Source organism: Columba livia, chromosome 7 (assembly GCF_036013475.1).
Source record: "Columba livia isolate bColLiv1 breed racing homer chromosome 7, bColLiv1.pat.W.v2, whole genome shotgun sequence".
Taxonomy (NCBI): domain Eukaryota; kingdom Metazoa; phylum Chordata; class Aves; order Columbiformes; family Columbidae; genus Columba; species Columba livia.
In genome coordinates, this window is record NC_088608.1 from 32099942 (window position 1) to 32114385 (window position 14444).

Below are 14444 nucleotides of genomic sequence, written 5' to 3' on the forward strand. Positions count from 1 at the left end.
CACCAGCTAATAATTTGTCATCCTTCACTAGAGAAGGTCACTTATGACCATTTTAGCACCCCCAGTACTTGACTGTCATGAAGAAGAAATGGTTCTTATTGAAGTCCAACAAACAAGTTGGCATTAAGTTTCACAGGAAAATTATTCCAGAATATTGGTTTCATATTGGGTGACAGGAAAGCAACAGCAACAGTAGTTATAGAGCAGAGTTCACTCTGGGTGAGCTGGTTCCTGATTCGGAGAAATTTTATGTTGCTACCAGAAGTTTCAGAGCTACTTGGAGACCCATCTAGTCCTGGAGAGACAGAATCCAGATGAATGACTTAAAAGCATGTGTAACAAGAGTGTGTGACACAAAAGTTATGGCTGCCAAGGCTGGTACCAATGGATGTGGATCCACTTCACACCCAGATGGACAGGGAACACCGTAGGTAGCACATTCTCCTGCATCCACATAGCTCTGTAGCCAGAGCACTGGCATCTGAATTTAAAAAGCAATCATTAAAGCCTCTGCAAAGCTCATGCCATTGTAGTTCAACCAGACACAGTAATTGGAAAAAGTTCCTAAACTATAGCTCAGCAGCCTCAAAATGATGGCATAGCCAACCTTGATTTAAAGCCCTGGAAGGAGGAAACAGCTTACCTGGAAGTTCTGATATTCTCACAGTCCTTCAAATGCTCATTGTTAGTCTCCATCTTATTTATTACCTAAATTTGTCTAGCAACTGAAAGAAATATTTAGGCCATTTCTGAGCATTATTTCATGCAGTGCAAGAGAAATTGGTCCTGTAATTATGATAAGATTACTTCTTACCAAGGATTCTGTGTAAAACCTCTATGATACTTGCTATTATCCTTAGGAGATGTTAATTTCACTTATTCTGCATCCAAAATCATGGATCGTTTCCATCATCCACCTTAACTTGTATACATATTTTTTCAGGATTTCAGTAGGATTTCTTGTCTTCTATAAAGCACCATGAAATGTATAATTTTCCCGGAACAGGCTGTGAAATTTGCTTACCTTATCAGCAATTTGTGTAAAACATACTTCTTGGATTAAGTGTTTGACTCATGGAATGCCTCTTTCCCACATTCAGTCTATTGAATTGGTGTGATAGAAAATACATGGTTCATCTTATCTTCTTCTTTTTTTTTTTTTTTTTATAATGGTTGTAGTGTCAGAACTGGTACATGGCATTTGATTGTGCATGCATATGTTTACATTTAATTGCTGGAGCTTATGTAAGAACATTATGCCTAATTCTCTGCTGGAGTGACTTTATTGCACTTCAGGCACAAGCACACAGCTACAATACCCAGACATCTAGAAGCCCTACATATTGCTCAAGGTCCTGAAGCTGTGAAAAAAACGGGATGAAATGGTCCCTGCTTGAAGATTTCATGAACAAAGCAAAAATAAGGCCACTGACTGGCCCAGACTTTTAGTTTTAAATGGAACACCATCAGTATCTGTGATGAGGAGCAATGTCAGGGCACCAGCAACATATAAATAGGAGGTTTCACACACCCAGAAGATCCCCAAAGTGCAAAATACTGGGTTATTTGTAGACTTGGGCTGTTTCTTCTGAAAAAGCAACCTCCAGGGAAAAAAAAAAAAACAAACAACAAAAAAGTGTGTTCTGATGATTGCCCCAGACTATAATTTAGTCTTGTATCTGCAAGTTTCAGGTTTTGTTCAAGTACATAATGGTGCAGCGGAATGCTTCCCAGCAGTCCCCCAATGCACACTCCTTAATAACAGAGAGATCATTTATTGAAGAGAATGAGCAGATTCTTGCATAAGCCTCTTTTGTATGAGAAGTTTCAAGGATATGAAAGCAGCAATTATCCTCACCTTGGCTAATACAATTAAGAAATTCTGAAGTACTGAGAAAACTCTGGAGCAATTAGACTTTGAAAATTGCCTAACCATGAATTGTCATTTCCCAGCGAGCTATAGTTAGATCAAATCAAATCGGAGTTGCGGGGAATGATCCAAAAGCAATCAGAGGCAATAGGGTAGGATGTCTACTGCAGTTTGTTATGGAGCTGGATCCAAAGCCTCTGTGAGCTACAACCACAACTTTTAGGCACTTAGGAGTTTTTAGGGGACTAATCAGGCATTTTTTGCTAATCTGGGTAGAAGCATTACATTATTTTAGTGATAACTGTGGAACTAATTTTACACCCAGTCCAAAGTAAAAAGGTCTTAGGTAACAGGAAAAATGCTGCTTAACTTAAATCTCTCTTGCTGACTCCAGCTTTTGTGAAAAAGGTAGGCTGGTCCTTACAATGGGATCAAAATTTGAACAATTTGTCTTTGATATCAGGTAGAAAAAGCCCTTGCAGGATTATTGCAGTCCTCAGGTAAGCATAGCATTGACTTCAAGGCAAAGACATGGGCTGCAGAAGAGCACAGGCAGCAGCAGACATCTAAAACATGTGAGCCATGAGAAGAGGATGGAAGATCAGGTCTGAAGGAGACAACATATAATTCCTTCCATCAGTGCTATTAACAGGAGGGAAACAATTTCTTTAATGTGCTTGCAAATGTTGGAAGTATTGAGAGGTTCAAGCTTACACTGGGAAGCAGATTTCTGATGATGAGAAGGGAGAAGCACTGAGTGGCTGAGGGTGGTGAGGAGCCTTCACTGGATCCATTTCTAGTAAATATTTGATCTGCCTGATTTTGCCTCAGTGGAGAGGGAGTGGGTGACCCTTGAGAAGGCTGTGATTTCAGCATCCTATTTCTTGTGAGCATGGTACTCTTGGGGGGATCTCAGCTGTGGATGTGGCTGTCATAGCAGCACACATGTCCCCAAAGAGGATAAATGTTAATCTCAGCATGAAACTCTAGCTCTGACAAAGGTTTGGTTTATTCCTCTAAAGTAGAATGTGAGTCTTAACTTATTGCTTCCAAAAAGGAAAGGTAATGAGAAGGCATAGGAAGACTGAGGTGAGGGCTCCTGACCTACCTAGGGGGTTCACCTCCGCCAAGTGCGAGCTGGCAGGAGCTGAGCAGTGCAGAAGACAAAGGAAAGGCGCTTCAGTAGCCTGAGGAGAACCCACTTGCTAAAGCATCAAAGGCATGCTGCAGCGTGGAGGTGTGAGCGCTTTTCACAGGAGAGGTTGTTGAGATCTTTTTATAGACAGCAATCAGCACAGAGAGGTATTGAGCGGGTTTTTCCTCCCGTACAGTTATACAAATAGTTCTCTAATCGAGATGAGAAGTCAGTTCCATGAGCAGCAAAATGACAGAAATCTCCTCTTTTCTGGTTTTGTGTGCTACTGAATTTGTTGGAAATTAACAAAAGGTGAACCTGCACCAGGAGCCCATCCGTCCCTGGGTACCCTCTGCAGGGAGTGCTGCTTCACCCAACCTCTTCTCATAAGGCCTGGAAAAAACACAAGATGTGACAGAAATCAGTCAACAAGTTCAAATCTTCCCAGGGGATGATGAAGTGGTTTCATAAGGACACAAGGCTTCTCTTTGTTTACAAAAATCATAGAACAAGATGTTGTACAAACCCTGTAGCTTAACGAGCAACCTCTCTTTTGTATTAACTGATGTATTATATGCACAACATCATTTTGTGCATTGATTAGCAGAAAATGTAGCACCTAAGGATCTATTTTAAGAGATTAAAAATCCACAAGGGGTTTCACGCTTACGTTATCTTTGTAAGATGAACAGCACCGCAACCTTAAAATAGTTCATGAGCACTCCACTCAGAAAGTTTTTTCCACTGCACCCAGACAGGCGTCTATCTCCTCGACAAGCATGCCAGTGTCAGTCCAGACCCATTTTGTTCCACAACGCCCTGTGCCCTGAGGCTGATTCATAGACTTGTTCCCCTGTCTTCATTCATCTGTTTCTGCTGCCCCGTAGTCCCAAGAGCAAGTCTGAGCACTCGTCGACCTCCAAGCACTGTTCAGAGGAGCTGGTCACCCTTGAGCTGCTGCGAGCAACAGCACTGCAGATACTTCAATCTGTAGGCGCAAGTGAAAAAGAATTAAAAAAAACCCAAGACATACATGCCACCCACCTCCACCCTCATCCACACAAGCATTGGAGATGACTAACAACAATTCAACAATCCTTCCCAATTTCAATAAAAAGGTTTTAGTCTTCAGTGTGGGCACCATGAAGACACAGTAATGGCTGCTTCTTAGTGCAAGAGCCATTTCTACTATGAATCACTATTTCCTGATTAATCAGCAGCTGGACTTTCTGTCTGCAGGGATTAAGAAAAAGAAGGTGACATGGTTAACCTCTGGATTACTGCATGTCCCTGGTGTGATTTTACCCAGCTCAGCTTCTGGTGTCAGCATACTCTTCAAAACCCAGGACAGGAGGGAACACCCCCTGACCTGAAGCTCTTCCTCTGCTTCAGATGAGGCAGCAGGTCCAGCACCATCTGAAAAAGTTTCCAAACCAGGATCTGATGCCAACGGTGACTTACAGTTCCATTGCACAATGCCACCTTCAGAGTCATGACGATCGCACTGGGAAAGCCCCACAAAACTTGATAGTCATCATAATGACTTATCTACAGCCCAAGGCACAGACAGGAGCCCCTGTCTGCAGCCGTGGCCTTGTCTTCTGCTCAGTACCATTTACTCTGAGCTCCCCCCAAGTTATTATGAATTAAATTATATACACCTTTTCCAGTCCAGCGGGGGAAGACTTTGAGCAGCAAACCTCCTGGATATATTTTAGAATTTATTTTTTACTGTACTACACACAGAGAGGACAACCTTGGTCTTCATTTTGAACCTGCCTGTGGAGATAGCTAGACAGCTAACGTTTGTCTGAGGTTTTTCTGTGAAATTTTAGCACAATTGGGACATGCTGTCACAATTCTGCAAATTGCCCCTGAGAGCTGAACTTTCCCTTAGACCCAGAGGACAGGTGTAACTGTGCCTCCTTTCTGATGTAGTACAGCACCAAAGTCCAACAGCACAATGAAACTGAGTCTGGTGGCCCCACATACCAGGTGCTGTACAAGCACTCAGATGAAAACAACATCCCTTGTCTATGATGCTTTGAGCTCTAACGCTGGTTTCTGGACAGAAAACAGAGACTTTTCTCCAACAGACTGTTAATACCCCCCAGATTCTACCCTCAGTCCTCTACAGTTACCTGAGGACTGTGTTTTACCCATCTGACCTATAGGACAAGATAATTTGATCTATCTGAAGCCAACAGCCTTGGCCAGGGCTCACTGAAGGCAACAAGCTGTTTCTGATCAGAACAGCTTGAAAAACCCACGATGAAGCAGACAAAACTTTGTAGCTGATTCACCACCTGCAGCCAACTTCAGAACTTTCTCCAAAGTGAATAACAGGTCAGATAGGGACTTGTCAGATTTTCATCTCATTTACACAGGTACTTCTTCCTGCTTATCTGTTAATAACATGGGAAGGACTGATATTCCCTAAAAAAGCCCCAAATCAAAGTCAAACAGAAAACCACAGGAGTGTAATGGCACTATGGCTTTGTAGGCAGGAGGCTTAGTTACAATCCTTGCTGGCATTAATTTCAATCTGAGTGCAATGGGGACCTCTGTTTCCACATGAGAGAGAGAAGCTGGCACTACAAACCACACAAAACAGCAGCTGCTCTCTTTTTCCTTGTAGAGTTGCCCTGTGAGCAGCGTGTTTTTTGTCAGCTGGAGGTGACCTGGAGAATGACCATAGCTCAACCTTCTTTATTTGCTCCCCAGCAGCTTGCATTGAAAGAGTTGAAGTTCTTGTGGTTAAAGGGCACTGTCCCAGCTGTGGTATGCAGTCCTGTCCCTTCAGACTGGGGAATGGGACATGGGGACATGAGCAATACACATGGCTCTCTCACACAGTTGCTACTGCCCTGCCAACCTTTCAATCCAGGCTGCCCAGGAGGAGGCCCCAGCAGCGGGATCCTAAGGAGGACAGGAATCTAATCCTGGGCTCTATCAGCTAATACACATAAGCCATAGGAATTAACTCTAATTTACAAGTCTTTAAAGCAACACACAACAGGACAAGTCTTTCAAAAGCACCTGAGGCTGTTCTGAACAAAGTCTCATTGACTTCCAGTAGGGCTTCTACTGCTGCGTGCCTCAGGTGTCTCCGAAAATCCTACCCAGAGAGGTAAAGCCACACAGGTTGGACAGGAGTGCACAGCTCAGCCTTCTGGTTTCTGCTCATAATTACCTTAAGTGCAGCAGTTTGATGTTGTGGGGCTCAATGCAAAGGCATTCCTTTATTTCTGACATATGTCAGAGTGTGACCTCTGTCTTGCAAGCTCTGCACTGAAGCACTGATGTGAACAATGTCTCAAAAAGAAACTCAGACACCACAGTTCTACAACTGGCTTGTTTTGCATGAGTTCAGTAAAAAAAGTGATCATAATTCAACCAGATTACAGCTAAAAGGCTTTAAGAAGAATTGTCCACTTGATGGGTTGGGTTGACACTTTGAAGAGTCCTCTCTTTAGCAGGTGGGCGATGGTGGGGCACCAACTCCACCTGCTCTCAGCCTTCACTGCTGCCTTTCCACTAGAAACTCTGAGTTTTTAATCCCTGGATGCAAGTCTGGAGTAACTTTTTCCACTGCTCCTCTTCAGTGCAGTCGAAGCGGGAAGGGATGGATACTACTGCCCTACTTTGGGATGAAATGCTCATCTGCATCTTGAGATATGGGTCATCAGCCACAGTGATCCTCAGATATAAAGCAGAATATTTGCACTTGCACACTTCTTGCAAAAACACAAATGTTACTTGTGTACCTATTTCAGCAGATACCTGCAATTGGCTGGAGCACAGGTTTCCACAGAGCACTCAAGAAAGATTTCAGTGCTTTGCAGCAACGATGTACTAAAAGAAAGAAAAAAAAAAAGAGGCTGCAATAAGCAGAGCCTGTCTTCGTAGCCTTTTTGCTCCCATCCCCACTGCTGTTGCCAAAATCCTGCTTTGGCTCCTGCTCATCACAACATGCTGTGGGACACGTTCCTCCCTGTCCATCGGTTACCCACCCTGCCCTCCCAGTGGGGACACTGCCCAGGGCTCCAGCTGGGCAGGGGACAAGTGGCTCCCCCATGGCAGCGCTTGGCTCTCCCATGCAGCCATCGTTGTGCATCACAAGATGTCGTTGCTGTGCTGCTTTTGTCCCTCCTGCCCATCCCCACTCTGCATTTCCCATCCAAACTCGTGTGCTTCAGGCCATTTCCTTGGGAGCATCCAACACCTCTAGTGACATTTATGGACAGGTTTCCCACACTGCCCAGCAAAACAACCTGCTTGATGTTGCTGAAGCTACGGACCTGACCCATGCTGGTCTCTTGCTGAAATTCCAGCCTTAGAGAGAGGTACTCACATTTTGCTCTAGTCACTTAACCCAGTGCATGAGCAAGAGTCCACAAGTCTCATCCCATGCCATGGCCACAGCATGGGTGTGCAGGACTTACAGCAGCACCTTGAGACCCCAGCTGGGTCATGCATGGACTTTGTCTTCTCTGGACTTCAAGTGCAGGGCTGCCTTGGACAGGCATAGCAAGTGCAGAAAGATGGCTCAGATGGGATTGTCAGGATTCTGTCTTATGTGGCAAGAAGGGTTTAGAAATAAAAACACACCCCTTGTTGCTGTAGGGTGGATGTCTGCACTTGCACAGCACCTGTGGAGGGAGGCACAGGACTGCTTTTCCCAACACCACACTGGGAATGGAGATTTTTTAGAACTGTGGCTAATACTGGCTCTTCATCAGCCCCTGGACTTCAGCCAGCCAGGCTAGCAAAAGCCTGGAGGGGGACAAGATGCCTGCAAAGATTAGCAGCTGACCCGAGCTTAAAGAAAAGACGAGATTGCTATATAGGTTTCAGCAGAACTTAAAATCTCCTGTAGCTGCCATGAGACCTTTCACATCCCACCTCTGGATAACATCTCCAGTCTTATTCCATACTGTAAAGTTAAGACATGAAAGTTGTATTTGGCAATGCCCACTTAAGCACAAGGTTTTTGGGGATGCAGTGCCCTGGTGTAAATGAGGACAGGTTCACACACCCCCAGTAAAAATACGCAGGTCCCTGCATGTTTGGCAGTGACCATCCTTTCAGAATCCACTTGATTCTCGAGGCATTCTCTGCACTCCAGAACAAAAACTGCACTGCTGGAACCACTGCAGATCTGACAATATTTAGGATATCTATTACTCAGACTGATGTTTTCCCCTTTATAATATTCATACCAGAATTTCTTTGCAAGAAGCACCTGGCAGATGGTATTATTCACTTCTAGAAGAACTTGTGCAGTAGCTACACTAAACCTAGCAAGTTTTTTTCCACTAAAGGGATTGCAATTACAGAAAAACCCCGTTTCCTTGTTGGATACCAACAGCTTTAAGTTTTCCTGCATGGATCTAATCCACAGCCCCTCAGCTCCAATGCAAAGGCTCATCACATTATTATGTTGGACTTCTACCAAATTCACTCAAGAGATTTTTGGTTTTTATAACTAAATGTTAGTTCTAGGATGTGTCATACGTAGCCTTCCATGAAGGTTTTAATGGTGGACAGCCCCTAAGGACCAGCACAGGGTTCGGTTAGTCTTTACATGCTACCTTAAAAAATAAATTCAGGTATATTGGAGTCAGGATATTCTTTTGACTAACTCCAGCATCCTTTAGTGAACTCCCTTCCAAAGCTTTCATGGTGCTGCAGCTCACTCATTTGTAAATCTTGCTTATACCTGGTGAATTAAATATTGTGAAACTTAAGCATGTTCACATGCGGTTTCTGGGTTTCTAGTTCCCTTTACACAGCAGGAAGAAGATTCTTACCCTTCTCACTCCTCTGAATTGCCACTCAAAGGAAATCAGCAGCAATTCAGCATTCTTTTTTACAACCAGCCAAAATTCTTAAAATGCCCTCTCTTGGGCAAATGGCACAAAATAAAATAGGTCATAATCCTGTCTGTGGCCTGGTGTGACAAGAAATCCCGAGTCCCTCACAGGTTCAGCATTGCGTTGCTGGCAGCAGCAGCAGCTGCCTGAGAAAGCTTGTTTGGAAAGAAATGAGATTCCCTCACTTGCTTTGCCAGAAGAAAGAGGTTTGAGATGTCAAACAGCAGAAGTGCCTCTGCAAATCCATCCTAGCCTGCCCAGTGAAACACAAGGGACCCCATGGCCATCCTGGAGGCGCTTTTCATTTTGAAATCTCATGCAGAAATATGAAGTCACCCCAGAACTTCTGTTACTGTCGCCAGATCAGAGATGAACATGTTATAAACATTTCCAGCACCTATTAGGGGGTTTCGCTTTACTGAATCTGGCGAACACAAATAATTGTTTGAGAGCTGAACTAGCTCTGAAAACTTTAGCCTTTGGATTACATACCACTGAACTCCTCATAATCCAGCCATTTAATTTCACTAAATTGCCAAGACAGCTTCAGTTAAAGGCCTGGGTCAAGCAACATACTGCTGTTTCTTGAGAGGGACCTTATTAGGAAACAGCGCATTCCTCTGTTTAAATGGATACAATTTTATAAATGCCTACATGGTGTAGTAGCCTAAATAGACTGGTTTTCCCCAGCATCTCACTGGAAAACCCAGCAGGAGTCACAAGTAAGGATCATGCCCCTGGATGGAGACAACATGTGAGCTGAAACCCACTCCTGTGGCATCCAGCTCACATCTCCCTGGGCTGTTGAAGCCTTTCTCGCTGATCCCACAGGTTTTGGACTCAGCCCATAATAATCTGCACGATCAGCAATCCTTCAGCAAGCCAGCGGGGCCGTGAGCCGAGGACAACCGATGGGAGTGAAATTTAATTTAGAGAATGGATGGCTGTCAGCTCCGCATCCTCCCGGCTGCATCCGTGCGGGACTGCAGAATGCTCCGGCTCCAGGCGGGAGGCTGCGGCAGCGCCGGCTCATCCCGGTCGGGCACGCCGCCCCAAATCCACTTACTCTGAATAATGCTGAGTTGTCTCTTCTCACCTCCAGCTTCAGGACTTTTCCTTAAAACTGATTCAATTCTTCCCAACCTGCTTTGTTGACCACAACGTTGCATCGCTTGTCAGAGGGGCGAGGAGGTAACAGGTCAGCACAACCACTCTGTCCCCAAATTCACCCTCAGTCAGTGTTGCCTGTGAGGTGCAAGCTCATCTTGCTTGGATGCCGTTTCCCCCTGGCAGCTCTTGCTGCAGCAGTCGGCATAATTCTTGGAGCCCTGAGCCAGCAGGAATTGTCCCAAGAAAAGCAGCATGTTCAGATTGGTGGTGTGGCTCTCAGCAGTGTCAGGTCAGCAAAAAATAGGGTTCAGACACTTTCAGGTAACACTATACTTAGATATACATAGCAGAGAGGCATTTATCCTAGTGTTGTAAGGGAACTGCTAAAAGATGATTTAATAAAAGTACAGGTGAGATTCCTCAGTATCTGATTTCCATACTGGGACCTGTAGATCTCATACAAGGCCCACCAAAAAGTCAAACAAATAGCCAGCAAAGACAACATCAACCAGACCTAACCACCAATCCCACTGCCTTCAGCAGCCTCAGATCAGGCCACTTTTGGTTAATGCTCTTGATCCAGAAGACTGACTTAGACACCCAAGCTCTTGTTCTAAGACGTGGGTGTAGAAGTGTAACCTTTCAAACTGGTGTGTTTTGTGGTTTTGTTTGTTTGTTTTTGTTTGTTTGTTTTTGTTTTGTTGTTGTTATTTCTTGTTGGTGGTGGTGGTTTTGTTTGTTTGCTTGCAAAATGCAAACAGGAGCACTTCAGGCCTTGTACATCAGGATTGCTCAATATTTTGTACCTGGAGAAAGATGGTGACCCTTCCCCAAGGTCAGGGTATTGTGGTACATGAAGTTGCGACCTGGCCCAACTGAGGAACACAGGTTGTATTTGCAGCAATACACAGGGTGTGCACACCCACTGCTTCAGGAAAATGCAATATTTACAGCTGGCAAAAGGAATTTTGCAAGGCGGTTTTCAGAAGAACACAGAGAAGGAGGACACTTGGTGCTGCTCTGTCAAGGCGAAAGGCAACAGCAGCATCCCAGGCACTGCATTCACATCCCAGTTATCTTGGAGGCTTCTCAGGGCTAAGAAGGACATTTTTGATGTGGACGATCATCTTGAATGATAACTTCATCTTGTGCTCAGGGGAGAGAGGTGAAACGAAGGAGTCCCCCAGCCCAACTTGCAGCAGCAACCTTTGCTTCATTGAGAAGAAAAAAGCCGTGAACATCTAAATTCACAGTAGACATTTATATTAATAGGAGTAGGGTTTGGCTTCAGGCTCAGAAAGAGGACAGTGTCACTCTCACAGAGCACTCTGCAGATGTTAATTTTTCTCAGAGCAGTTACTCCTGTGCAGAGTGCTGTGCATTGTGAAAATACAGGGAAAAGAAAGGATGGTCAGGAATAAATTACAGCAAGAAGGAGTGTGTCTTTCTCAAAGATATGCCCTAGCTCAGCCACAAGTTATTTGGCTCTGTACAGGAATCATGGAGCAAAGCTGTATATCCTGTGTTATGTAGGGAGTGAAATGAGTCAGGGATGGAGTTTCCTTCTGCCCTAATCAGACACAGTCTCTGTATCAGCATGGGGCTGCTGCCAGCAGCAGGAGAACCCCTGTACATCCACTGCCAAGTGTCGCAGATGGGCATCTGTCCCTTTCAATTACAAATCTAGTGCAAAAAAAAAAGAAAAAAAAAAAAGAAAGAAAGAAACATTGGGAAAAAAAAATACAAAAAAGGACACCAAAGCAAACAAACCAATTCCACCACACAAACAAAATCTCACATCTGTTACAGAACACTCCTCAAAGTGAAAAATCAATAGCTGGCCTTTAAAAAGTTAGTAGAGTTAAGATGCAGAAGGTGCTGCTGTTGTGTTCATCTTCCATGCCAAGCTCCAGTGCAGGAATGTTCTCTTCGTGAGGCGTTGTCAGTGATTTCAGCAGAAGTGCTTGAGAAGTATGGCTTTGTGCACAGAGAGCCAGACAAGTCCCAGTGCAGAAGATGGCTTGGACTGATCATTTGTTCAATATATATTGTAAAAATGTGTTTGAGATGAAAGTATTTTTCAATCCCATGAGGTGTGTGTCTGCATTATTTTCTCATTTACAGCTTTCAAATATTCATAAGAAAAGTGTAAGTATTTGACATCTGAAGATGACTATTCTGTACGCACCCTGTGTTTGCATGAAAGAAATTACTGAAGCTCTAATCCTCCATCTAGTAAGTATTAGTCAATCAAACTTGGAGGGAAAACAGCAGAAAAAGAAGTCTGGAGACTGCTGACAATAATTATTTGGACATGAATAGACTTCCACACAGAGACATAGACCAGATCTCATTTTGTGCAGTTAGAGAAGAGATTAATTGTCTGAGAGGAATATAATAAATGATCAATACCCTAGAACTTGGCTACTTGCACCAAAGGAAAAAATATCCACTGTGCTTTTTTTCTTCCCTCTTTCTCTTTTTCCCCCTCATAAAAGGCAATGTTTTTGGGAAGCGCACCCTGCACTCCCTGCTTCCTGGGATGCCTGTACCCTAAGAATGAAGAGAAAAGCACAGCTTTGCCACCCAAGCTTGACAGAGCCATTTAAACAAGGTCTTGCAGGTGTAAAGAGATCTTCCTCTGACACATGTCTATACAGCAAGCAACTGCTGCCTGGGAGCTCCAAAAAGTCCCCAGACCATTGCTCGCCAATCTGGGATTGGATTTACTTCATTAAAAATAGTTAATGGTATGTTAATGGCACTTAATTGTATTCATTGCACTGGTTTTGCAGCAATTTTTTCTTCGATTCACAAAGATGGGATTAAGTGCTAATGTATTGCAGGCTGCTGAAACATATAACCTGCGGTCATGATTTTAAACACATGTAGAGGTGCTAATTGCATTCAGTTGACACAACTGTAGATGGGAAGATCATTTTTCGCACCTTTATCAGTGCTGGGGAGGCGCTAACTGCATTCAGAAGACACCACTGCTGTTACAAAGGTAATTTCTTGCACTTCATCAGATCTTAACACATGCTTAGCAATGCAGCTAGCCAAAAATATCGTACCATCAGAGTTAATGAGGTGCCTGCACATTTACAAATGGGAATTGTAAAAAAAAAAAAAATTTCACCTTTTTTTTTTTTTCATAAAGAGTAACAAATTCCTGCAGATGACACGTTACTGGAGTTGGTGGTTGCTTACCTCAATGCAATTGCTGAGCATGCTGCTAAGGCTTTCTAGTGGATGGATGTCTATGTCAATCATGTGCAGTCGTGTGTCCGCAAACTGCAGAGTCCTGCAGCGGAGGAGAGCAGGGTACAGCCCCTCCCTGGTTTCAGAGCCTGTGAAGAAAAACACCAAGACACCAGAAAATAGAATCATAGAATCATTTTAGTTGGAAGACACCCTCGAGATCATCGAGTCCAACCATTAACCTAATACTGGCACCAAACCATGTCCCTAAGAACCTCATCTACATGTCTGTCAAACACCTCGAGGAATGGTGACTCTGCCACTTCCCTCGGCAGCCTGTTCCACTGGCTGATAAAAACTTCTGGGCTCCTCTGAACCTCAGCAGAGATTCAGGCAAGGCTGCTTTGCTAGCTTTTCTTAGGTCTCTGTCACTTCTGAACTCTGGGTAATTCCTGAGGTCTGGGCCATCCAGGCAGCACATTTAGCCTAATGCTCTTCTCCTGCAGCTCGCCCACTTCCCTGCCACCATGTCTGCCAGGATCCCAGGCAGCTAGCCTGGTGCCTAAACCAAGCAGACTTCTGCTTCTTTGGAGCTTGAGGACAGGCAATGAGACACCTTCTTGGCTTCACCTAAGCATACCAAGAAGGTTTGTGTGGTGTCCAGTATCACCTCTCTGGCAACAGTCCACTCCTTTTCACCTGCTGTTCTGCTCTGCTATCTCTAGCCTATCTCCAGGGACTGTTGCTTGTGGTAAAGCTGAAGCTTTTTTGCCAGGTAGCCAAAGATACAATTTTGAGATCAGAACTCATAATTTTGTGCAATTTCATTGTGTTTTATTATGCTATAAAAAAAGCCATAATAGTTCTCTCCTCCTCCTCCTATCATTTGAAGAAAACCTTTGACTCTTCTCTGCATATGCCCGTGGTCTTTGACTGAAACTCCCATGTTTGCATGGTGCAATGCGCTGAGGTCTTTAGGCTGTCATTTGGACATGCAGCAGATTTCCCAGCCACTGTGGAGCAGGGCTGGTCAGGCAAAAATTCCTACTGAGAGGAGTTTATCTCTGCTTATAAATAAAGAAGCCTATGATACATTATTCCAATTAGAATAAGAGAATCTCAAGGCTCCTCTGGCACAGTCAGGTGACTAAACAACATGACCCAGGACCCCCTGCTTCACTCCCCTCCAGCTTTGACAGCACAGGTGATCAGGTTCTGTTTCTCACATCATCCTCAAAATTAATGCTGGGTT

At 44.2% G+C, this 14444-nt stretch overlaps 1 long non-coding RNA gene across 1 annotated transcript; it reads right to left on the reverse strand.

Annotated features, from left to right (window-relative positions):
• Positions 1-640: 640 nt before the first annotated feature.
• Positions 641-14214, reverse strand: LOC135579877 (uncharacterized). The gene is made up of 3 exons (XR_010473734.1): positions 13202-14214; positions 3676-3993; positions 641-3398 (listed from the first exon to the last, which is right to left on the reverse strand). It is a non-coding gene; the product is annotated as an uncharacterized LOC135579877 (long non-coding RNA).
• Between the last annotated feature and the right edge of the window lie 230 nt (positions 14215-14444).